Source organism: Pelodiscus sinensis, chromosome 17 (assembly GCF_049634645.1).
Source record: "Pelodiscus sinensis isolate JC-2024 chromosome 17, ASM4963464v1, whole genome shotgun sequence".
Taxonomy (NCBI): Eukaryota; Metazoa; Chordata; order Testudines; family Trionychidae; genus Pelodiscus; species Pelodiscus sinensis.
Genome location: NC_134727.1, coordinates 40013821 through 40039025, shown reverse-complemented (window position 1 = coordinate 40039025; position 25205 = coordinate 40013821). Strand labels below are relative to the sequence as shown.

General features: G+C 47.7%; 1 long non-coding RNA gene across 2 annotated transcripts in view; it reads right to left on the bottom strand.

Moving 5' to 3' along the window:
- Nucleotides 1-3707: 3707 nt before the first annotated feature.
- LOC142818756 (uncharacterized) overlaps nt 3708-25205 on the bottom strand; it is an 87508-nt gene continuing 66010 nt past the window's right edge. The window contains exons 3-5 of one of the 2 annotated variants that reach the window (XR_012896413.1): nt 10997-11100; nt 9734-9948; nt 3708-6562 (exon numbers count right to left, since the gene is read on the bottom strand). This is a non-coding gene — a long non-coding RNA (uncharacterized LOC142818756). The other variant, XR_012896412.1, reaches the window with a different exon arrangement.

Below are 25205 nucleotides of genomic sequence, written 5' to 3'. Positions count from 1 at the left end.
CACACACACACACACACACACAGAGCAAGAGAGAGAGAGACACACACACAGACAGAAAGCGAGACACACACACACACACACACACACACACACACACACACATGACAAAGACACCATTTAAAGCAGCCATTGCTTGATTGAGGGGTAGGGGGTCTGATTCATGGCTTTTGAACACTGGCATTTGAGGTTGTGCCTGAAATGACCGTGTGGGTGGCTCTCCCCCAAAAGCTCCCAGAGCAATGCCATTTAGCCTCCTTTTTTCATCTCAGGTCTACATTTGCTGGGGGGACTTGAGGGCCCCCAACTCACTGGGTAGGTGAGGCTGGGCGCGGCAGCCCCGGCTATGTGGCTCAAGGCTCTGAGGCAAAACGTACTGTACACATCGCAAACCCTACAGCCAATTAGCCCTTTGCTGTTCGTCAACCAATGTGTTGCTCCACACTGCCCTCGCTGTGCCGCAGCGACACCTGGTGTGAGTCCAGCACTGCTCACAGCTACGCAGCCTGGTGCCTTAGCTCAAACAGCAGAGATTTACAAGTTAATTTGGGCCCGGCCTCAGAGGTACCTTGTGGCAATGAGTTCCACAGGCTAATTGACTTTATTTATTGTCCATAAAATGTTATGGTTTAGGGTCAGGAATTAAAACAGCTGTTTCCTAATTTGGTCAGCTTGTGAGGGAAAGGCGAGTGTAGATAAAAAGGTAACGGCACAGCCTTTCACACCAATCCAAGAATCTGTATGGCAAGAAGAAATGCAGCTGAGTCATCCTGCAATAAACAGAGTAAAAAGATCCTTTGGGGGGAAAAACAGCCTCTTAGCGCCGTAAAAGTCTTTACACCCTCTTGCTTGGCTGATTAACTTTATAATTACTTAATTCAGAGACATAACAGCTCAGTAACATTTGTTACAATCAACAGGCTGTTTTGACAATTTGTTTTTACAGCTGGCGATTTACCTTCTAAGACTTATGACACACCAATGGAAGATAAGGAAAGTATTCAAGAAATGCCACTTTATGCGTCTGCCTGCACTTACTGGAGAGCAGTCGCTGTGTGACCACCAGGCCACCTCCTGTGCCCTAAGCCTGCTGAATAATTAATTCATCATGTATAAATATTGTGGGGTTCAGGCCTTGATACCATTCAGGCCTTTAATAGGCAGCAGGTTTAAAACAAACCAGAGGAAGTATTTCTTCACCGAGCACACTGTCAACCTGTGGAACTCCTTGCCAGAGGATGTGGTGGAGGCCAGGACCTTACTAGGGTTCAAAACAGAACTAGATAGATTCACGGAGGATTGGTCCGTGAACACTTATTAGCCTGGATGGGTAGGAATGGTTTGTCAGGGGCTGGGAATGGGCAACAGGGAAGGGAATCACAAGATGATTCCCTGTTCTGGTCACTCCCTCTGGGCCACCTGGCATTGGCCGCTGTCGGCAGACACGGGGCTAGAGGGACCTATGGGCTGACCCAGTCTGGCCATGCGTCTCCCCACCTTTCTGGAAGAGTGCAGCGGGCTGGGAAAAGTGCTTCTGTAATCACAGCCGGGGCGGGGAGGAAGCGTTTCTTTGCGCCCGGTGACACAGCCAGGCTGCAACGATATTTCGTTCCCCAGGCGCCGGCGAGGGGATGCCGGCGGGTAGCGCTGTGCTCTGCTTTCCAAGGCCCGCGTAGTTTGAAACCCTGCCGCTCAATGAGAGCAACACGTGCTGTTTATTTGAGTTCAGCGATCACTCTTCTTTGTCAGGGCCATTTGGATGCACAGCGGGTGACCCCCGAACGGTGTTCAGGACTAAACAGAAAATTGCTGGGCTGAGACGCCCCATTAGCTAATGGATTACGGAGCACGAGGGACGCCGGTTAACCCCGTGCACTTAGCCGGCAGCTGGGAGGGATGGGAAAAAACCTACACACTAACACGCCATCTTCATGTCCTGGACCCAGGGGAACACGCTCGAACATGCCTGCAGCTGCTCTGATTGAATGCGTGTGGTGAGCATTAGTTATCACACCGCGGTGGGACTCTGTCAGCCACATCACATAACCTGAGCGGCTTGACCTGCATTGCAACCGGCGAGCGGCGTGGGAGGGGTTAAGCAGGATCAGATGCTACAGCCCATTTCCCTCCATGCAACGCACACTGAGTCTACAACCACCCGGAGCGACTGATGCCTGAGCCGTTAGCACCTGGAATACTGCACCCCTTTGGAAACCCACAACGGGCCATTGTACCCCACAAACCTAGGCTTTGTCTACACTGGCGCAATCTTGCGCCAGAAATATGCAAATGAGGCTAAGCGTGGAATATCGCACAGCCTCATTTGCATATCTAATGAGCCGCCATTTTTGCGGAAGAGGCTCTTGCGCCAGAAGGAGCTGTCTACGCTGCCCCTTCTTGCGCAAGAAAAACCCTCTTGCGCAATGCCCTTATTCCTGAAAATAATCAGCGTAGCAGCATTGCGCAAGAGGGGTTTTCTTGCGCAAGAAGGGGCAGTGTAGATAGCTCCTTCTGGCGCAAGAGCCTCTTCTGCAAAAATGGCGGCTCATTAGATATGCAAATGAGGCTCGGCGGTATTCCATGCGTAGCCTTATTCACGTCTTATGCAGTGGCACCTAGACCACAGCAACAGAGAAGTCCGAGAGACCTCTACAGTACAGGCTGGAAGTCAGCTGGTTTGTAGCTCAGATGGTAAAGACTCTTATATTAAGCTCCCGAGGGTCTCCGGTTCAAATCCCCCTGGTGGTGGGCATCAGGCATGTGAGTTACACCCTGTCTTACTAAGTGCTGGCTTCAATCAGCTGTTTCAGATCACTGTGGCTCAGTCACATTATTCCTCTCTAACTCCCACCATTGGATCAGCCTGCCCACAGTTTGATGGGCTGTCAGTGGGCACAGGGAAAGATTCCAGCTCTGTGATCCTATTACCCTACAAGTATCCAGCCCAATGACTAAGGGAGATGATAAAAACAAAGGTTATGCCTGCTCTGTTCCTTAGGCTGGTGCAGCATCATTTACATTTCTTTTAAAATACAAATGCACAGTTAGAATCATAGAATCAGAGCACTAGAACTGGCAGGGGCCTCGAGAGCCATCGAGTCCAGTCCCCTGCCCTCACGGCAGGACCAAACACTGTCTAGATCATCCCTGACAGGTGTCTGTCCCTGCTCTTAAATATCTCCAGGGATGGGGATTCCACAACCCCCTAGACAATTTATTTCAGTGTTTAACCACCCGACAGGCAGGACGTTTTTCCTCATGTCCAACCTAAACCTCCCTTGCTGCAGTTTAAACCCATTGCTTCTTCTCCTGTCCTCAGAGGCCAAGGAGAACAATTTTTCTCCCTCCTGATTGTGACACCCTTTACATAAGAACAGAAGAACGGCCAGACTGGGTCAGACCAAAGGTCCATCTAGCCCAGTGTCCTGTCTGCCGACAGTGGCCAATACCAGATGCCCCAGAAGGAGGGAACACAACAGGTCATCCGCACGTGATTCCTCCCCTGTCACCTGCATCCAGACTAACAAAGACCACCCATACTGGCTAATAGCCATTGATGGACCGACCCTCCATGAATTTATCTAGTCCTTTTTTGAACCCTGTTAAAGTTCTAGCCTTCACCACATCCTCTGGCGAGGAGTTCCACAGGTTAACTGTGCCGTGAGTGAAGAAAAACTTCCTTTTGTTTGTTTTAAACCTGTTGCCTATTCATTTCATTTGGTGACCCCTACTTCTTGTATTGTGGGAACAAGTAAATAACTTCTCCTTATTCACTTTTTCCTTATACCAGTAATGATTTTATAGATACTTGATGTTCTGTACAGGCTGAGCCAGGGTCTGAAATGAGATGATCACCAAAGAAACAGAATGTAAAGGGCCATATTTGCCATTCAGGATTTGCCTTCCTACATGGAAACAAATCCCCCTGGCTCTCCATGCCCACCTCAACAAGAAGGCACAACCCGTGTGACATTGGTTTTTGAGAGTACACCCAATACAAAAGGCATCTCAGATGGCTTTTTTACCCTGAAAAAAGCGTATGTGTGTATCTTTAACCATCGGAGGCATTCCTCTGGTGTTGATGGGATGGCCCTGGGGCTTGAAAAGCGGCATGTGCAGCGTGGTTTTCGGGATGGAGGCCGATGGGAGGAGTTCACTAACATCCAGGGAGGATAAGGTTTGGCACTGTGGCTCTATGTGTCTGTCTACATGGCACCCAAAGCCAATGGGACCCAGCTTGTGGATTTGGAGCGTCCATACAGCACTGTAACCTGTGTTACAAATACTGGAGCAAGGTCTCACAGCTGGGTTCCTGTGTGTGTGTACTGTGCTATGCCACCCTTCTGCCTCGACCTGTGTCCACACTGCAAAGTTCCCAAGCTTAGCCCCGAGTCCCAGCACGACTTAGACAATGTCCCATCCTGACCAGCTCTCCCCATTCCCATCAGGGTCCTGAGGGCTCGCTGACCCAGGTCAGATGGATCTGTGTGTGAACTCAAGTGGGATTAGGGCTTCCTGTTGAGTGTGCAATGTAGCCCTGCGGTAAGGGTACATGGTGGGGCTGCTCCATTCCAGCCATAAAAGGGATAAAGCAGGATGGAGGGAGCCTGTGCAGAACCCCAGCCAATCAGGGAAGGGCTTGTAGGGAGCCAACCAGAAGGCAGCTTGCTGGGGCTGCCCTGTTATAAGAAGCTGCTCAGCAGAGCAGAGGGCAGTTGGGTCCTGACTAGGGAGGGTGCAGGACCTGGACAGAGCAGTTCTGGGCAGGCTCAAGGGAGCTGGAAAGAAACTCCAGCCTGATATCTCCCAGGCTACAGAGGCAGGAGGGTGCCAGGGCCATGGGGATGCGGCCCAGGGAAAAGTGAGAACAGTAAAGGGGGATTGACGGAGGGTAGGACAAAACTGCTGCCAGAGGGACCCTGAGCCAGTACCCCAAGTAGTGGGCAGGCCTGGGACCCCACTTCTGCCTCGCCCCGCACCTTGCCAGCAGGGGTAGTGGCTGATGCAGACTGTGGCTTGCCCCTGAGGTGAGGGGCTGGACGTTGGCTGCAGCTGGCCACGGTGGCAGGAGCGAGACTGAGGCTGCTGCTAACCCCAGAAGGGGGCGAGAGACCCAAGGGCAGTGTCCCGAAGAGGACGCCGCGGGAGTGACGCAGGTCCAGAAGACGTTCAGAGCAAAGAGCGACAACGGGTGAGACCACGACCAAAAGAGGGCGCCCTGCTGAGTCAGCACTAATCCCCAGAGTGGCCAGCAGGGGGCGCCATGGTGGTGTCTCCACCCCATCACAGGGTACCTGTACAATGCATAACAAAACAGCACAGGCGGTGAGAGCCTTCAAGGACCGCCTCTCCCAACTGCGATGGGACTTAGGGGCCTAATTCCCTTAGGCACTTTTGAAAATCCCAGCTGAACTCTAGGGGTACTACTACAATCAATGGCAAATCTCCCGTTGGCTCGTGATTTGCAGCACATGGAGGAAAATGGAGAACAGACTGTTCTTCAATAGGAAGAGCATCGCACTGCTGGCAATGAAGCCAAACTAAAGCTACCAGCCCACAATTGGACCCAGGGAACACATTGGCTACAAGGTCAGCTACATCAGTTGGGAGTGAGTTTCACTTAGCTGGAGCTCCTCTGCGCTTGTCTAAGCAGGATGACCAACACAGCAACTGACTTGTTTGCTCCAGGACAGTCCTTTGTCTCAGCTTCTAGATCACCAGGGTAGCTATTTAATTCAAGTTCTTTATTGTTCTTCCATGGGATTGCTGGGATGAATTTCCTGCAGATGTCAATCACAACAGTAGCAGTCTCCCACGCTCGCTCTAGGGAAAGCCATGTGAGAGAGCAAAAGGGGGCTTTCTCTCAACCTGTGGAACTCCTTGCCAGAGGAGGTTGTGAAGACCAGGACTTTAGCAGGATTCAAAAAAGAACCAGATACATTCATGGTAATCTCCATGAACTAATCTGTTCCATCAATACTTACTAGCCAGGGTGGGTAGGAATGGTGGCCCTAGCCTCTGTTAGAGGCTGAGAATGTATGACAGGAGAAGAATCACTTGATGGTTACTTCTTCTGTTCACTCCCTCTGGGGCATTGGCCACTGTGGGCAGACAGGACACTGGGCTAATGGACCTTTGGTCTGACCTAGTGTGGCCATTCTGATGTTCTTATGTTCTGAAATCGCCTTCCCCTGCCATACAGTATCTTGTCCTCTGCATCGGTGCACACTTGGCTAAGCTATGCAAAGGGCTGCATAAGAAAAAGCACCTCGGTTTTCACCAGTACATCTCCTCCAACACTGTCTTTGCCAGTCGAGGGAGGCGCACCTCACCTGGTGAGCCTCAGTTTCCTTCCATTCCTATCACCCTGGTAAACAAGGCACAGCATGTGCCAGACTGCAGCAGTGCCGCCACGTTGCTTTCTCGTTAGTTTCATGGCCTGAGGAACTGAAAAGGTTCGTGATTTTCCTTTTTCGGGTGCTGTCTTCAGCTGGCGAACCCTGGAAATTCACCTTTCAGTCACTCCCTCTTTTCAAGAGCTGTCGCCATCCGAGCTACTTCCCTGCTGGAAAAAAACCCCAGTAATTTATGCAAATTAGAACCCTGATTAGCATAAAACTTCTACTCGTAATAGTGGGGTTACTGAAGGGAGATGATAGGTAAAATGATCTCCTTAGCGATAATTAACTTTGATCTCTTAAATCACAGTTAACTTTAATAAAAGCGAGAGAGAACAAATGACATCGCATCATGGCAACTGTAGAAAGGCAGAACATCAACTTTAGTTGCCGACGTCTTGATAAGCCCTGTGCTCAGAGTGAAAGTTCTCACTTAATGACACGTTTGGTAAAGGGCTGTTGGGTCCCACGCACTGAGATTAGAACTTGCATATACTTCTAGGAATACATGTATTCAGACATGAGACTGCTCATGTTGAAGATAACAACAAACATTGAAATATACTGTAGACGACTTTGCTATGGCTATGTCTACACGACAGAGGAAGATCGAAGCTGCTGCTACCAATCTTCCAGGGTTCGAATTAGCAGTCGAGGGAAGACGGCTAATTTGAAGTGAGGGGGCGCTACGGTCGACGCTGGTAACCCTGCTTTCACAAAGAGTAAGGGAAGTCGAAAGAAAAGTGTTCTTCCTTCGACTTCCTGCAGTGTGGACAGTGCCAAAAGCCGAGGTAAGCTACTTCAACATCAGCTATGCAATTAATGTAGCGGAAGTTGCATATCTTAGTTCGACTTTGTCCCGTAGTGTAGACATACTTTATAAAAAAAAGGTTGACAAACACTGATATAAAGTACCCCTTTTTCAAAATAAAAATTATAAGTATCCCCAGTACCTACAGTTTTCAGATACACAATTTTTTTTCTACCATTGCAACACATTTGTTTAAACAACTTAATCATAGCTGGGTGGGTGATTGTTATTTTTGTACTTTTTACCCCAAAATTTCAAGTGCTGTAAAACTTACAACAAAAATTCAGTTTTCTCCCAATTTCAGTTGTGTTGATGTACTCCCCCAAACTTCTCTCGAGTACCCCTAAGGGTACTCGTACCACTGGTTGAGAAACATTGTTCTATATGACCTAACCACATGCCTGTGATGTAGGTAAATATTAGCCCAATAGGAAAGTAATTGGTAAACAAACACTGAGCAGTTAAGAGACTCTGACACTGGGCAGCGTGTAACCTTGGCTGAGTCAGATGACTGGTCTCAGACTCGTTCGATGGGCTAAACACTGGATGCTGAGCTTTCTCATTACTGAAGGCAGTCTGATTGACCGAGCTCATGTTGTGGGAGACCACTTAAAAAGAAGTGGGAAATGAACATGACTTAGGCATCTCCGCAGACACAGGACAATGGAGAGTTAGGAAGCAGTGGGCGTGTTACAAAGTGTTGTGATAGATTTAGCAGAGTTTTTATAGTCCATGTGACAAAGCTGTGTGCCCAGGTATTATGCAGGTTTCCTTTGAGGCTGAAGGCACAGAGGTCTGCTAAGGTGTGATGACTCTGTGAAAGGACATTGTCAACCAGAAAGGACATTGTCTCAACGACTTGATTACCTGCATCCTGCTTCAAAGACCTTTTCAGACCACACTTGAAAGAGAATCATTCATGCTTAAATTGGACACTTTACACTTAGGTTTAAACAAAGACATTAATTATCTTACCCATTACAAAGATAGCGTCCCCAATTATCACCTCTAATATCATTAGCTCACAGACATTTACCTTCCCCCCCCATTCCCCTTCTGTTCTGAAATTTGATTTGTCCTTTTCATATGTGTTCATTTTTTTTATTGTATCCTTTGGCATATATGGTTGTGACAATTTTCTTCCACTATTTGATCTGAGGAAGTGGGTCTGGCCCACGAAAGCTCATCATCTAATAAACCATCTTGTTAGTCTTTAAAGTGCTACATAGTCCTGTTTTCTGTGAAAAGTGTTTGCCCGCAGGTGATAGGGGGGTTGATCTCCCTTAAGGACAGGTTGGGGGTTTATTATAGGTGGGGCGCATTGGCTATTGGTCAGACGGTTTGACACCTCCCCGTGATAAGACCCTGTTTTCAGTTGCTGAGACCTCAGGTTTCGAGTCAAAAAAGGACGTTTGGCACCATTCGCGTTTCAGTAAAACATTTTCTAAAAGTTTCATTTTTTGCCCCCTTGTGGAAAGAAAAATTCGGAAACCTCAAACGTTGCCATGAAGTAGAATCACGCTTCTTCGGAGGGCGCGAGCAACAGGGGAGAACTGGGCTTGGCTGGACAAAGAGCCAAAGTGAGGAGGAGGGCAAGGAGATTGGCCAAGAAGGAGGGAGACCGGGAGCCAGTGAGCACAGGAGCAGGAGAAAAGACAGGCTGAATGAGTAGCCAGGAGGGGACGAACTGTCACTGGTGAGGCAGAGAAACCAGCATTTGGGGAGCTTGTTTGGGGACCAGACGTAGGGGTCCAGTGTGGGGAGGAAGCAGGCAGATGGGCCTTTCACTCACTCGCGCACACACTGCTGTGGAGCCTGGAATAGCCCCCAGATATTTGTGTCAGCTTGTGAAACCTGCTAGCAATGCATCTCATCCTCCTAATGCTCATCCACACAGCAAATGCCAACCTACTACTGCTAGTGGTTACTGCATTAGCTCAAGTGGGAGAGGACTGTGTGGTGGATCTAACGGTTCAGACCCCGCTGATGGCCCCTGTTAATGTGATGTCACATGAGGAACTGTCTAGTTCTAGCTATTTTTACACCCTCTAGGAAATCACACACACAGATTGGCTGCTATCCTTCCTTGGAGGCATGGGGTAAGTTTTTTCCCTGCCACTGCTTGTCACCTTTCTCTTGCAATGCTTGGCGCTGGGGGTCTTTATGGCGGCACCTGGTACCTCCCCATGACGTGACTCCTCTTTGAGGCTGGGGTGCTGTCCCTCAGGAAAACAACTCGTCCTGCCAGGCATATCCCCAGGGGACACGTATGCCCCCACCTCTGGCGGGCCACACTCACCAAAGACAACAGGACAGATGCAGAGGGCCTTGCTCGCGACAGGTGGGAAAGACTCCCAGGAAGACGGGATTGAGATGATCGAAAAGATGAAAACACCCCCCGGAGAACAAATTTCCCACCTTCCCCTCAGCACACAATACTCAGTTCTCGCCCTAGCAGCTGCCAGGGCGAAGGGAGCACTAAGGAGAGGTCCTGAGACAAGGGTGACAGTGCAGGGAATTGGCTTACACAAAATGAAAGGGCTCCCTTCCTGCGTCTTCACCGCTGGCCAGGGTAGAGTCCTCTCCTGGCTTCCCGGATGGTTCTGGATAGGTCCTGGGTGGGTTCTTGCCTCCCTGCGCACTGCTCTCCTCGTCTCACAGCGGTTCAAAGTCTCCCGTGGTGAGGGACTGGAGTAGAAACAGGAGATGCCCTGGGGCGCCTGTCCCAGTTCCAAATTCAAACTGTGGAAAAAATGAAATTAACCGTGGTCCCTTTGTCTCTGCCTCAACCTTTTCCTCTCCCATTGAAAGTCTGAGGGGGGGGGGGGAGCTATGTCTTTTTTCTCTCCTCACCTCCCCTATTGGCACCCTATCTAAACCTTCCAGAAATGTGTGAATGCCACAAACATCATCGACCTGCTCTTCTTGTGGCTGGATGACTTCGCGCTGCCTTTCAGCCTACATGCCTGACCACCTACCCACCCACCCCCAGGCATTGGACCAGGCCAATGGGAGTTTGTCAACACTGCATAAAAACAGCCGCGGCTGGTCCAGGCCCACTGAGTCGGGCTGGTGAGGGTTCAGATTGCAGGGCTATAAACTTGTATTTGGGCTGGAACTTGGGCTCTGAGACCTTCAGGGGTCCAGTTGACTTACTGGATCCAGTTCCTAAAGGCCATGGTTCCTGCAGGGCCCAGTCTTGTCTACACTGGAATTGTAGATTGATTGTAGCCTGCTTTAACAGGCTGTTAATCAACACTGCTGCTGCTAACTCAATTTAAAGACATTTGCAGCCATTTGTTTAGCACACGAGGACCTACGACCAGAAACGAATGTGTGTGAAATGTTCAATGGGCAGCAGCTGAAAAAAATGGGGGGAAAAATGAAAAAAACGTGAAAGCTGTTTTTTCTCCCCACTGGCTTCTAAATAGGCCCATTTCCCTCCATTTGTGACATTTTAGCATGCTATTCTAGCAACTTTTTGTGTGTGTTTGCTAAAAGAACAATTTCCATGACGATTTCGATTAAAACTTGATGTAGAAAAGAATCACCAAAAAATTATTAAACATGGATTTTTTTTCATAACGGCAACAAAAGTTTGTAAAAAAACCCATCATTTTAGAAAAAAGGGCCGCTGTTTTGATAAAAAAAAGTTTCTTGAGCAGCATCTTGTGTCTCCCTGAGCCGAGAACACACACGAAACGTGTTGTGGTTGCGGGGTGTCCCCCACACGGATGAGATACCACGCCGCGGTGACAGCAGCCCTTTTACATGGCTGTGAAACATGCACAGTTTGCTGCAAATGCTTGAAGCAACTTGAAAGATTTCCGCTGCGCTGTCTCTGCTCTGCTCTGAAGGCCCGCTGCTGACACGAAATCTCCAATGTTAACACCCCTGAAAAAACACAAATGACCAGCACTAAGACAATCATCGACAATGCTCAGCATAGACGGGCAGGGAATGTTATCAGGGAGAGCAATGCTAGACTCCTGGAAAAAGTTTCCTAGAGTGAGCTGAAACGCAGAAAGCACCGGAAAGGGTGTCGCATGAAAAAACTTCCAAGACATCCTTGAGTGGAAGTTTGCCTCATACAGGATAAATATGTACTCTTGCAGCTGGATGCTGGTTCCACCTACCACCAAACTCCCAACCAGGGCTCTCTGGTCCAGTAATGGGCTAAGAAGGTGCTGGACCAGCATCCTGCTTTAGGGAGGTACAACCTGTCCAAAACTCTCAGGCTATGTCTAGGCTGCAGGCTTCTTTCGGACAAAGCTTTTCCGGAAGAGATCTTCCGAAAAAACTTCTTCCGAAAGAGAGCATCCACACTGCCAAAGAGATCTGCTTTATAGACAGATAGGCTGTGTCTAGACTACATGCCTCTGTCGGCAGAGGCATGTAGATTAGACAGATCAGCAAAGGTAAATGAAGCCGCGATTTAAATGATCGCGGCTTCATTTACATTTACATGGCTGCCGCGCTGAGCCAACAAACAGCTAATCAGCTGTTTGTCGGCTCGCCGCTAATCTGGACGTTCCACCTGTCGACATCAAAGCCCTTTGTCGGCAGCCCCGTTATTCCTCGTGGAATGAGGTTTACCGGGACTGCTGACAAAGGGCTTTGATGTCGACAGGTGGAACGTCCAGACTAGCGGCGAGCCGACAAACAGCTGATTAGCTGTTTGTCGGCTCAGCGCGGCAGCCATGTAAATGTAAATGAAGCCGCGATCATTTAAATCGCGGCTTCATTTCCCTTTGCTGAACAAACAAATCTACATGCCTCTGCCGACAGAGGCATGTAGTTTAGACGTACCCATAGTGTCCACACTGAATGGATGTTCTCTCGCATTTCAGCTGTGATTACTATGGTCAGAATGGCCACCAGGGACCCTTTGCTTTTTCCTCTTTCCTCTTCTTCCAAAAGAACTCCCTCTTCCCCGTCCACACACACCTTTTTCCGAAAGAGCTCTTTTGGAAAAAGGCGTCTTTCTCGTGGAAAGAGGTTTACCAATGATGGAAAAAACTCTCTGTTCTTTTGATATTTTTTTTGAAAGTACGCAATTCCCAGATCTAAGAAAATGTCAAAAAGTCTCTAAGCAGCGATTAAATATCGCGAATATGGTATGTCATATTAAACACTTCATAGAGTGTTTCAACCTTCGCTCCAAGTTTCCTGGCTTTTGCGGGTTTTATTCAGACCTCTTTTGTCATTTTAGTGAAGATTTTAGACTATTCAGTTCCAGCACATTCACTAAAAGAGCTGTCAAATTCTTCCATGATGCATCTGGAAGAAACTCATCTAGTTTTAGGTGTTGTTTACATAGCCCTAGTTCCAGACACATGGACTGATGTTTGCAAAGCTTTTGGGAAACCTGGGTCAAAGTTCAAGCACATTTACCTCTCTCTCTTTCTGATTGTATGTGGAAGTGAGAAATGGCCGGAGAAGATGATGTTTGGACCTCCATTAGATTAGGCTGTGGGGTTTGGTTTATTGGCCATGCCAAGGCGAAGGGCTGGCTTCATTTTCGATGCTGCACTGCTCTGATGGGCTGTTTTGCAGATTTTTTGTCCCAAATTGGGCAAAATCTCATGGGATTTGCTTATTTCATGAGGTTTCCACCATTCTATACCATATCTTAATGAATTCCAGGAACAACACCCCTCTCTTACTGCCGCCTCAGTTGGGACCCCAGACATGTTCATAGCCAAGGTTTCAACCCCGCCGCTGCCCTGAAATTTGGGAAGGGGAAATATTTAGATGTACCATTTCTAGTGAGAACCAGGAAACCAGGAGAAAGCACCTGGGGAGTTTTCTTGTTTAGACCAGCTACAATGAGGGGGTTTGCACAAAAAGATTGCACTGAATTTTGCTGGGGTTGTTCACTCAGGCTATGTCTACACGATGAGTTTTCGCTGCAAAAAATATGCTAATGGAGGACTCATTTGCATGAGTCACTCATTTGCATATTTCTGCCGATTCATTTTTGCGCAAAAACAAGCAGCGTTGGCATTTTCTTTTGCACAAAACCCCTTTTTTCCACAAGATCCTTATGCCCCCAAAAATGAGGTATACTGATCTTGCAGAAAAAGGGGGGTTTTGCACAAAAAGAAAATGTCCACACTGCTTATTTTTGCGCAAAAATGGATTGGCAGAAAATATGCAAATGAGATTGCAACTCATGCAAATGAGTCCCTTATTAGCATATTTTTCCAGACAAAACGCATCGTGTAGATGTAGCCTTACAGAAAAACCTCACGAGGCTGCCCAAAGGGTGGTAATGCACATGAAAAAAAAAAAACAACAGGATTTTATGAAGCCCAGTGAACCAAAACCTACTGGTTCGTCACAGTGCTGTAGCCAGAAAACCCTTTCTCCTCAACATGAACCCAGTTGATATACAGGTCAGCGGTGGTGACAGAAGACAACAGGAAAAGAGAGGTTAAATATAAATACAGCATATGAACACACGTACACGCACACACACGGACACACACACGTGAGAAGATTTGATTATTTTAAGTAGTTCATTTAAGAGTATCTTAATAAAATATGATGCTGTGTTGTCTCAATACCTGTTAATTCATGGATGTCATCCTAGAACCGTTACTGGAGATTTAACGCTCCAGGTTTCTGCAAAAACTCTGTTAGCGACATCTCAATGTATTTCCTTTCTCGCTACTACAGATGCAGACCCCCTCTACCCACTCACGGCATCATCTTATCCTGTCATCTCGCCTCCTTTCAGACGCATGAAATTAAAGAGAAATGGCTGTCTTCCTAATTTCTATTTCCACCCAATGTCAGGGGAGAAGGAAAGGCAAATTTTTTTCCAACTTTTTTTATACATCTTTTAAAAAGAAGAGAGATTTTTTTATGGTACTTAGCAGACCTTCCCTTGCAATTTAAAACTGATTTCCAGGAGCTCATCTATTCCAATCTCCAAAGCCTATTTGAAGGCACTTCTGAAGGTGCACCCTGCAACCTGTGTGTAGCAAACTCTTTTGAATCTTGTCCTTGAAACAAAAATTAGTGCCCCATGGGAACTCAGCAGTGCAGACAACCAGTAACTGCAGAATGACTGAAAGCAGAGCCCAGAGTCCTTGCGGCGGGGAGGGAGGAACTGGATGAGAGAGAGTGAGTGTGAAGATGAGAAAAGCCTTCAGGAGCCATTTGGGAGACAGTCACTGGGAAGAAGAAAGAAAGACATGCACTAAAAACAACAGAAACACAGGTGGAAACAGCCTACTGGGAAATCAGGCTGTCAACAAACAAAAGCCGAAGGCCAGAAATCAGTTTCAGTAGCAGCCCCTGCTAACAGGGCGTCAGTGTTCAGTAAATAAATTAGCAGCAGCGTTGACTGTTTGGAAATTAGTAGCGACGCCATGAAAGAAGCAAATGACTTGCTTTTATCGGGAGCGGAAGCAGTACGCTTCCAAAGCCACCCTCGCCTGGGTAAAGAGACACGGAGCTGGCTGCATCCACTCAGGTTCAAAGAATGCTCAGAATAAAAGTTTCAGCTCATTTACCAGCGGCTCAGAACTTCATTTAGAGCGAACCAGATTCGTCTACCCCTGGGCCATATCTGACGGCAGCTCCCCCTTGACTAGTTCGTTACTTAGGATGAGTGCTATAAAAACTTGACAAGTGTGTGTGTGTGTGGTGTGAGTGCGTGTGTTGTGTTTGTGTGTGCGAGGGTGTGAGTGTTTGTGTTTGTGAATGAGTGTGTGAGTGTATGAGTGTGTGTTGTGTTAGTGTGTGTGCTTGTGTGTGTGTGTTTGTGTGCGAGGGTGTGCGTGTGAGTGTTTGTGTTTGCGTGTATGAGAGTGAGTTTGTGAGTGTATGTTTGTGTGTGTGTGTGTGTGTTGTGTTAGTGTGTGTGCTTGTGTGTGTGTCTGTGAGTGTGTGTGTGTGTGCGAGGGTGTGCGCGTGAGTGTTTGTGTGTGTGACAGTGAGTGTATGTTTGTGTGTTGTGTTAGTGTGTGTGCTTGTGTGTGTGTGAAGGTTAAAAATAGGGTTTGGACACTATGCAATTAATAGGAAACTTTGGATCAGATTCTCAGCTGGGGCAAATCAGCAAATCTTCACTGACGTCAGTGTAGCTCTGCTCAGTTTGCCTCTTCTGAGTATCTTCTCCTTTAGCTGTCTAGGAAGGAGCCCTGTGGAACGGGATCTAGGCGTCATAGAGGACCACAAGCTAACTACGAGTCAATGCTGTGACACTGTTGCAAAAAAAGCCAACATGATTCTGGGCGGCTTTAGCAGGTGTGTTGTGAGCAAGTCACGAGAAGTCGTTCTTCTGCGCTACGCTGAACTGATTGGGCCTCAACTGGAGGACGGTGCCAAGTTCTGGGCACCACATTTCACAAAAGACATGGAGAAATTGGAGACGGTCCAGAGAAGCGCAACAAAAACGAAAGGTCTAGAGAACATGGGCTTTAAGGGAAGACCGAAGGAATTGGGCTTGTTTAGTTTAGAAAAGAGAAGACAGAGGGGACATGATAGCGGTTTTCAGGTACCTAAAAGGGTGTCACAAGGAGGCAAGAGAAAAATTGTTCTCCTTGGCCTCTGAGGATAGGACAAGGAGCAATGGGCTTAAACTGCAGCAAGGGAGGTTTAGGATGGACATTAGGGAAAATCGTCTTGCCTGTCAGGGTGGTTAAACACTGGAATAAGTTACCTAGGGAGGTTGTAGAGTCTCCATCTCTGGAGATATTTAAGAGCAGGTTAGACAGACACCTGTCAGGGATGATCTAGACACTGGCTGGTCCTGCCGTGCGGCAGGGGACTGGACTCAATGACCACTTGAGGTTCCTCCCAGTTCTAGGATTCTATGAGTCTATAATCTATGAGTCTATGATCTAATTAAAGAGGAGCTAGTGAGCAGGTGCCCAGTACGGTCACTCACGAAGGCCCGGCTTCGGAAAAGCGCTGAATCTCTGGCTGAATGGGAAGCACATCCTTAAGACCCATTGACTTTACTGGGATGTACGCACATGCTTAAATTAAGCACATGCTCAAATTCCCTCTCTGCCTGGCGACGCTTCCTGAGCCAGGACCATGGTGAGAAGATACGTATGTGTGTGGTGATAACTAAGTCAAAAAGAAACTCCCATGCCAGACCTGGGACCGTTTGACCCAAAATAGAGAGGCAGTGAGATGAGAAAGAACCCTGCAGCTTCCAAAGGGGATGAGCCATTAAGGTCTCTATTTCATTTCCGCGAGGCCAGCCATGCTGCGAGTGTTGGCCGCTGGAGTCGGGTCAAAGAAGCACACCCTGCCTTTGGAATGGAGGAAGGCCGGTTCTGAGATCTGATGGGAATTCGTCCCACAATCATGGCCCAGCCTTCAAGATGGCGCCATCACCAGTGGCCCTGGAACTTTTTTTGAGGGGTAGGGAAGCTGAGCACTGCCCCTCCAATCTCACCCCTCACCACCACAGGCTGGGGTCACCCCTAGAGTCACCAACTCTTCCGGTCTGGATGCCATTTGCTGCCGTGGCATCCAGTCGAGCCAGTCCAGGAGAGTTGGCAACTGGAGCCCGGGCAGCAGGACCCATGAGGTGCCAAAACTCCCAGGACCCCAGTGGAGCTGCCTGGAGGCCAGGACCTGAGGCTGGTGGAACTGGTGGCAGGGCTAGCCCCTGGGTGCAAGGAAGCTGGTGGAAAACTTGGGGGTGCTGCAGCACCCTTACGTCCTGTGCCTACGTCCATTGCCCTGCTGCCTACAGGTCCACTCAGCAGAGAGTTGTCAGCCGCCGGCCTCCGCACTGTGCATCAGCCGTTCCTCAGAGCTACCCTCAGCCCAGCCACTGAACCCTGGGAGATAAGACTAGAGAGCTTCAGAGCGACGTGAGGGGAGGCAGACCCCAATCTCAGGCCGGCAGGAGTTGCTCCCCTTGTGCCTGGCTCATGCCTTTAGGCCGCCCTTCCATGCCAAGTCAATTTACCCACAAGTTTCCAACAGCCAAAGGGAATTGGAGCCAAACCGCGAGGATGAAGTGGGGCAGGGTGGGAGCCAACCTGGCTCTGTGAGCCTGGCCCAGCTGTAGGGAGAATAAAAGCTTCCGAGGGGAAGCCAAATTCGTCTGGAACTAGAAAACCGTAAAAAACAACGACGAGTCTAGTAGTGCCTGAAAGACCAACAAAACACATCGATGGGACCATGAGCTTTCGTGGGCACAACCCACTTCTTCAGATGACTGGAGTATTAAAAGTCCAGATCCAAGAATAAATAAAGGAAGGGGGGTGGGAGGAGGAAAAAAAGGAGGAAAAAAAAGGCATGGCCGGGCACTCATGAATGGATCTCCAAGTCACCCTATTGTTTCAGGCCAATTCCACAAGCCAAATACACAGGGAAGGGTTGGAACTTAATTCCATTTACAAGTTTAATTCTTATCAGAGTGGAATGAACAGAGACTTCGGCTGGCTCGCACACGACCTTCCACATCCTAATGACTTAACCCACCAACCAAACAATGGAGGTGCTTCTCAGCCTCTTGTAACTACTTAAGCAATCTATTCACTGTCTTTTTTCTCCTTTTATTTCTCCTCCCTTCCCTTCTTTATTCTTAGATCTGGACTTTTAATACTCCAGTCATCCGAAGAAGTGGGTTGTGCCCATGAAAGCTCATGATGCAATCACATGTTTCGTTAGTCTTTAAGGTGCTACCAAACTATGTGTTGTTTTTTTCAGTTTTAGTAAGGAGAATATAATTCAAGTAAGGCCTGTGTGACATATCTCGGCCTTCAGGAACTCGGTGTGCACAGGAAGTCCGATAGACAAACTTGAGTCCTAATGCCTGGATAATAATGCAATAAGGTAGAGAAAAAAAATCTATTCAATGGCTAGAAACCCGTGAGTTATCCTCAGTGTCTGAGGAGAAGGAGGTATCAATTGGTCTCCCATAGGGATTGATACTGGGGTTGGTGTTAATCAATATACTCATTAGCTGCCTAGGGGAGAATGGATAGCCAGTCATCATCAGGTCTGTGGGAGATGCAAAGGAAGGGGGAAGTGATGGGCGAAGGTTACCTATCAGCTACAGAGCTAGTTAATATAGGGTTTTTGCCAGATCGGTAGGAGGTGGTATACAAATAGGCGTGTATACCACCATATAAATACAAAGCAGGGGATGGTGTCTGAAATGGGATACCCCACCCGCCAACCCTAGCAGGGCGGCATCGTGCAATGCCCTTTCAAAACCAGCCCAAAGCAGGGAGACGCGGGCAGTGGAACTGGTTAACCTCTCATTTCTGCAGAGCGCTGGCTGGGAGCCAAGCTATACTGATAGCCAAGGGTCCAGAAGAAGGTTTGAAGAAAAGGACAAGCTCAGAGAGGATCGCTAACCCAAGGCCAAGAGCCAAGGTCAAGCCAAGCAGAGGCAGCTCCCATTAAAAGGAAAGAAGGCAAAGGAAGACCAGGATCCTTAACCAGGAAGCAGAAGAAACATTGCATTAGTAATGAGAGTGGGGCATTGGGATTAAAATACTGTTGGATGCGTCCCGGGCACAGTAGATGCTGGCTTTCTCCATGTTTTCAAATGTATTTTTGCACTCTCAGCCGTAAGGGGTGGGTGTTTTGTTAAACGCTTGTGTCGTCGTGTGTCTTACAAACATACACTGGTGACTTGTAAGTGAGCCTGGGCCCCAGTTTGCTTTAATCTACCTTTGCACAAAATCCTGGCTGGGGCGGGTGTGGCGGAGATTCTTCTTGGACTTGAAGATCAGGCGGGACCATCGTGAGCATCTAGTCCAGGAGCTGGATCTGGCCTGCCAAGCCTTTCCATCTGGGCCGTGGCTCCCCCTCAGGCAGGGAGCAGGCCCAAGGTTCAGAGCAGCTGGCTGCACCAGGGAGGAGAGGAAAGGAAAGCTTTGTGCACTGCCGCCGCCCCCAGCACAGTCTTTCAGCTCCCATTGGCTGGTTCCAGCCAATGAGAGCTGAGAATTTGTGCTGGGGGCGGGGTCAGCCAATGGAAACTAGCCAATGGGAGCCGAGAGATTGTGCAGGGGTGGGAACAGAGTGTGAAGTTCCCTCCCCCCCTCTGTTGGCATTAGTCCAGCGGCACATGGAGAAGCCAGCTGCTCTGAGTCTTGGGGTGCAGAAGGAAGGGAGCCTGCCCAAGGGTCCTGCTGGGCTGCTGGCCAGGAGCCACCTAGTAAGTGTCTCTTGGCCAGAACCAACACCTGGCCCCCATCCCCTTATGTACCCCCAACTCCCTGCCCCAGGTCATCACCCAAATCCTCTGCACCCCACTCCCCAGACCCAGCATCCCCTCCTACACTCCTCCCCCTGGCCAGAATCCTCTCCTGCGCCCACGCCCCCTCCCAGACCCTCCACCCCAATCTCCTGCCCAAGGTCACAACCCCCTCCTTCACCCAAACTCCCTCTCAGAATCCCCACCCCCTTCCTACACTCCCTACCCTGATCACCAGGGCCGGATTAAGACCTTTTGAGGCCCTAAGCACTGAAAAGATTATGATGCCCCCCCAAGTAATTCCAAATAAAACGATCAGAAACGATTGCTCATCCAGATCTAGTCTGGCCCTCCCATGCATTACACAGGCCATAGCATTTGAGCCAGCGCTTCCTGCATCAAGTCCAGAGCGACTCGTTCCCCGAGACCATCCCTTTGAGAACGTCTTCGGAATCTTCACTCGAGGACTTCAAACGATGGAGAATCGACCACCGTGCTTGGCGTGTTTTGGCTCTGATGAGGTGTCCTCCCCGTTACAAATGGGTGACTTATTCCCAGCACGAATCATAGAACGCTAGAACTGGAAGGGACCTCAAGAGATTATCAAGTCCAGTCCCCTGCCCTCACGGCAGGACTAAGTACTGAGTTTTCCAGCTATTGGAGCACATGATTGCGTTACCTGACAGACTAATTGAACCTTCTACTTCCAAACATCTTCTCCCCATCTAGTTTCCTAGTGGTATCATCTCTCTAGATAGTCTACTACAGCAATAATCATTATTATAATAGATTTGATGGGATTTCTGCTTCTCTCATTGGGTTGTTGTGTAGGGTCAAGACGTGTAGAACCTGGTTTTGATTCACAGCTTTGCGATGGAAAATAAGAAATCTTTAAGCAACCATTCTTAGAGGCATGTTTGCTGATGTTACTGTTCAGTGCAGCCAGATCTCATAGCCCCATTAGTTGTGAGAAAAGGATAAAATTACTCCTCTTCATTACCAACAAATCACAGCTAAGCCTTTGCTAGCTCTGTACATTTTAAATCCCCATTTTCTCCTGCTAGTAAAGATTTTAAAAAAACCCATAGATGTCTGGACAAACCTATCAGGAGTTCACAGCAATCAAGTGTGAATTTCCCCTTTCAAACTGTTAACAACACAGAGAACCTTTGACGGAAAGGTAACTTAAGAGATAAGTAGTTAGATGGATTCTATAGACAACAAGACACAAACAAATTAAACGTAGTCGACTGAAACACTGATATAATTTCCCTCCAGAGAATATCTAAGACTGACAAAATAAACAAAGAAATAACATGTTTCTTAACTTGTGAAATGTGACAGTCAATGGCATATGGCAAAACATGAGTAAGCGGTGCCGGAAGTTTTCAGTGCAGATACGCTGCTTGGAAACCACGAGGCGATATTGTCTCTTACTTCAAACTCCTAATAACTTTGCTCTTTCGAGCATCCTCCCCTCTAAGAACATAAGAACGTAAGAATGGCCAGACTAGGTCAGACCAAAGGCCCATCCGGCCCAGGAGCCTGTCTGCCGACGGTGGCCAATACAGATGCACCAGAGGGAGTGAACAGAAAAGGGAATCATCAATTAATCCCTCTCTTGTCACCTGTTCCCAGCCTCTAACAGAGGCTTGGGACACCATTCCTACCCATCCTGGCTAATAGCCACCGATGGACCTAACCTCCATGGATTTATCTAGCTCTTCTTTGATCCCTGTTAAAGTCCTGGTCTTCACAACCTCCTCTGGCAAGGAGTTCCACAGGTTGACTGTGCGCCGTGTGAAGAAAAACTTCCTCTTGTTTGTTTTGAACTTGCTGCCTATTAATTTCATTGTGTGACCCCTAGATCATATATTGTGGGAACAAATAAATAACTTTTCCTTATTCACTTTTTCCACCCCCATCATGACTTTATAGACGTCTATCATATCTCCCCTTAGTCTCTTCTTTTCTAAGCTGAAAAGTCCTAGTCCTTATTGATGCTAATCTTGTATCCGTATGGCCTATCCAGAGGACCAGCTTTTTCTCTCTCTGTGACAGTTCCAGCACAGAGGCAAATCACCATAAAGACTGAGCTCTTCCTCTCATCTGAGTTGTGTCCCTTCTGGAGTAGAACCGCCCTCCAGTGGGAGTGGAAACGGGAGAGGAAGCACTCCCTTGCTGTAGCTGCTTTGCTAGTGGAGAACTTCTCTTTCCAGGACTGTCAGCTGAGCCTCTGCCCCCAGCTCTAAAATAATCACGAATGACTCATTCGGCAAAACAGAACCGCCACCTCCTGGCCCCATCCTGAGATGCATTTTCATCACTAATGAGTCCTGTCCGTCGGCATTGACTTCCACATAAATGCTTTTGCATTCTTTCCGTCTGAAAACTCTGACCCCCTAGCTTCAAAGTTTTGTCCCTGACACCAAAGAGCACCCAACTCTCCAGCTGAGCTAGATCTTTTACACACACGCGACGGTTTCCATCCCCAATAAAAAGCATCCGTTACACCATGCGGCCTTCCCTTCCACCGCTCATCTGATAACAATAATGAGCTCAGTAACGTACAGTCCCATACATTTATGTTGGCACTATGAGCAGCACTAATGCAAATTGAGACTCTTCTGTGCTCTCAGACACTACCGCACCATTCATTTCCCACTGATTAGCCTCAACCTAACAAGCACGCTGTGGAGCCCAAAAGAATATTTCATTTATTTAGATAATGCTGATTGCTCACTTATGAGCTGCTGCTCATTCAACAAGGAACAGATTGTTCCATCTTGGTATCTTTAAAAAAAAATAAAAGCCACCCAAACAACTTGGAGATGATATTTAATACTCCGGCTTGTTGCTGGGAGAAGCGGAGCTAGTGCGGTGAATAATGGAGGGGGTTTAATCACACAATGGCACAGACGCACTTAGGATAAATATTTAACGGCGTGTTTTGCAAAGCTGAAGCACGTTCCAAGCCGGCACTCCACAGTTTGCGCCGTTTTCATGGAGCAGAATGTGAACTGCTGTGCAGGGTCTTCTCTCACTGACAAGGGAATTTCAACGTGAATGAAAGGGATTTCTCAACGCCCACTGCTAACGCCCAATCATCTTTTCCACGGAGGGTCTTTCATCCAACTTTAATGGTGGCATCATGGGCTCTCCCAGAATACGTACGTTATCGTGTCTGGAGTCATTTCTCTCGGGCCTTAAAGCGGCGCAAGATTGAGAAAGGGCCCAAACTTATTTTGGATTCAAACCGTGGGCTTGGAAGTTGATCTCAAATGCAAACGTTAATGAGATACTCATGGCCTGTTTCTAGACTGGCAAGTTTTTCCGCAAAATCATCTGCTTTTGCGGAAAAACTTGCCAGCTGTCTACACTGGCCGCTTGAATTTCCGCAAAAGCACCGACGATCTCATGTACGATTGTCAGTGCTTTTGCGGAAATACTATGCTGCTCCTGTTCAGGTAAAAGTCTTTTTCCGAAAAACTTTTGCGCAAAAGGGCCAGTGTAGACAGCAGAGATCTGTTTTCTGCAAAAAAGCCCCGATTGCGAAAATGGCGATCGGGGCTTTTTTGCGGAAAAGCGCCTCTAGATTGGCCACAGACGCTTTTCCACAAAAAGTGCTTTTTCGTAAAAGTGTTCTGCCAATCTAGACGCACTTTTCCAAAAATGCTTTTAACGGAAAACTTTTCCGTTAAAAGCATTTCCAGAAAATCATGCCAGTGTAGATGTAGCCATGTGGAGTGGAAAGGGGGAGGCACGAAGGAGAAGAGTGAAAAATGACACAGAGAGGGGTCAGAATAAGAAACAAATATGGACAGAATGAAAAACAAGAAAACAAAAATCAGAAAGAGGTGACAAGAATCCAGCAAAATCCTTGTTGCCATTTATTAGCACCTGGCTTTGTTTGTCTAACTCAGGGGTGTCCAAACTTGTTTCAAAGAGGGCCAGATTTGATGAAGTGAACATGCATGAGGGCCGACCATTGTGCCTGACATTCTTTGAACCATTAAAATTAAATGCAAATTAACTATTTTATGCAAAGTTTATTGCAAACGGCATACTTTTCATTTTGTCACATGGATGACAAATCTAAACAGGTGTTAAATCACTCTGCCTTTCATATCTGAAGGCCAGATGAAAAAAAAATCCAGGAAGCTGAAATATATGTCAGGAACATTGCAAAGTACATTACATATTATTGGTAATAAAGGTTGTCTGTCAACTTTTAAGTTCAAAAAATATGAACAGGAACATAACACCAAGTATACATGTTGTGTCCAAATATATTTATAACTGATTTAGACCAACTGACATTAACTGAGATTTTACAATGTATTCATCTCAATACATATGGATTCGTTGGGGGCCATAAAAGATAGAAATTGCCAAATTACCTGTGGGGCCGTATTAAACCAGAACACGGGCCGCAATTGGCCCGCGGGCCGGACTTTGGACATGCCTGGTCTAACTGGATGGGAAGAAAATCTGCTATTGCTAATCCAAGACGTAGGCTTCCTTTTAGCTTCAAAAATGTGCTGTTGTTTTTTTTTAAAATGAATGATCCTCAGAGTGGGATGGGGGAAACCTGCTGGGATTTAAATACCAGGAAAAAAAATAGCATGTGAAGTCAGACGAGGCTTGTGAACCCAAAAAGCAGCTTGACTGATTTGCAAAACCTCTAGCTTCACAAATTCTCTTGTATCTAACAAGAACTGACACCATTTTTGTCCAGCTTCCCTGCACAATGTTGTTCTAGTGCTAAATCCATCAACAAACATGGCTACGCATTAGCGTTTTTAATTGCCTCTGGAGCTGTCTGCCAACAACTGCAGATGGAGTGGACTTTCTGGGCTTGAAACTCATTGGCCACTGGCATGTCTGAGTTGCATTTTGCTGAATTAGACGTGGGATCACATTGTGGGTTCCTGTGCATTCTGGAACACTGCATTTTTCAGAATCACAGGGGCCTTTAGCTTGCATCAAACACAAGTGTGTAATCTTTCTGTAACTTCATAAATGTAAGTCCTCTCTTAGGCTTGTCTGCACTACTGCTTAAGTCAATGGAATTTACGTTGTTCAGGGGTGTGAAAAGGCCACCTCTTCAGTAACGCAAGTTGCATTGCCCGAAAGCTGTGGCCACACCATGCTCTGCTGGTGGGACGTGCTCTCCTGAAGACCTGGCTTCCATCTCTCCTTCAGGCGGAGCCATTATGCCAATGGCAGGGCACTGTCCTATGGGCAAGGCACATCTTCTCCAGCTGTGCTAGTGGCATAACGGCACGGATGTAGCATGGTGGTGTAGACATGTGGTTACACTCGCCATTCGCTCCCATTAACTCCACGACAAAAGGAAGACAAACAGAAAAGAAACACAAAGGAACAAAGGAAAAGGAACCAGGGAAGGAAGCAGGAACCGTTAGATGCTCTTGCTTGGCATTGTCCATACACCTTATTTATTTTATTTTTTTTGTTACGTGCTCTCCTCGTATTTGTTCTCCCTGCTATAACCTCCACCTTCCCACGAGTCAATGCGTCAGACACACTTGTTTCCGCCTGCTAGGGAAAGAGAAACCTTTGCTGTCTGTCCACCCACCCGCCCGCCCACTTGCCTAGGTACCTACAGAGCCCACATCAATGAGGTATTTGAGCACCAAAACCATGGCTGGAACAAGAGAGCATCCTAAATAGCATATATATCCTGTTACAGAATCATAGAGCTGCCAGGTCGTCAAGTCCAGCTCCTTGAGCCGAGGTAGGACCAAGTAAACTCAGACCATCCCTGACAGAGGTTTGTCCTGTTCTT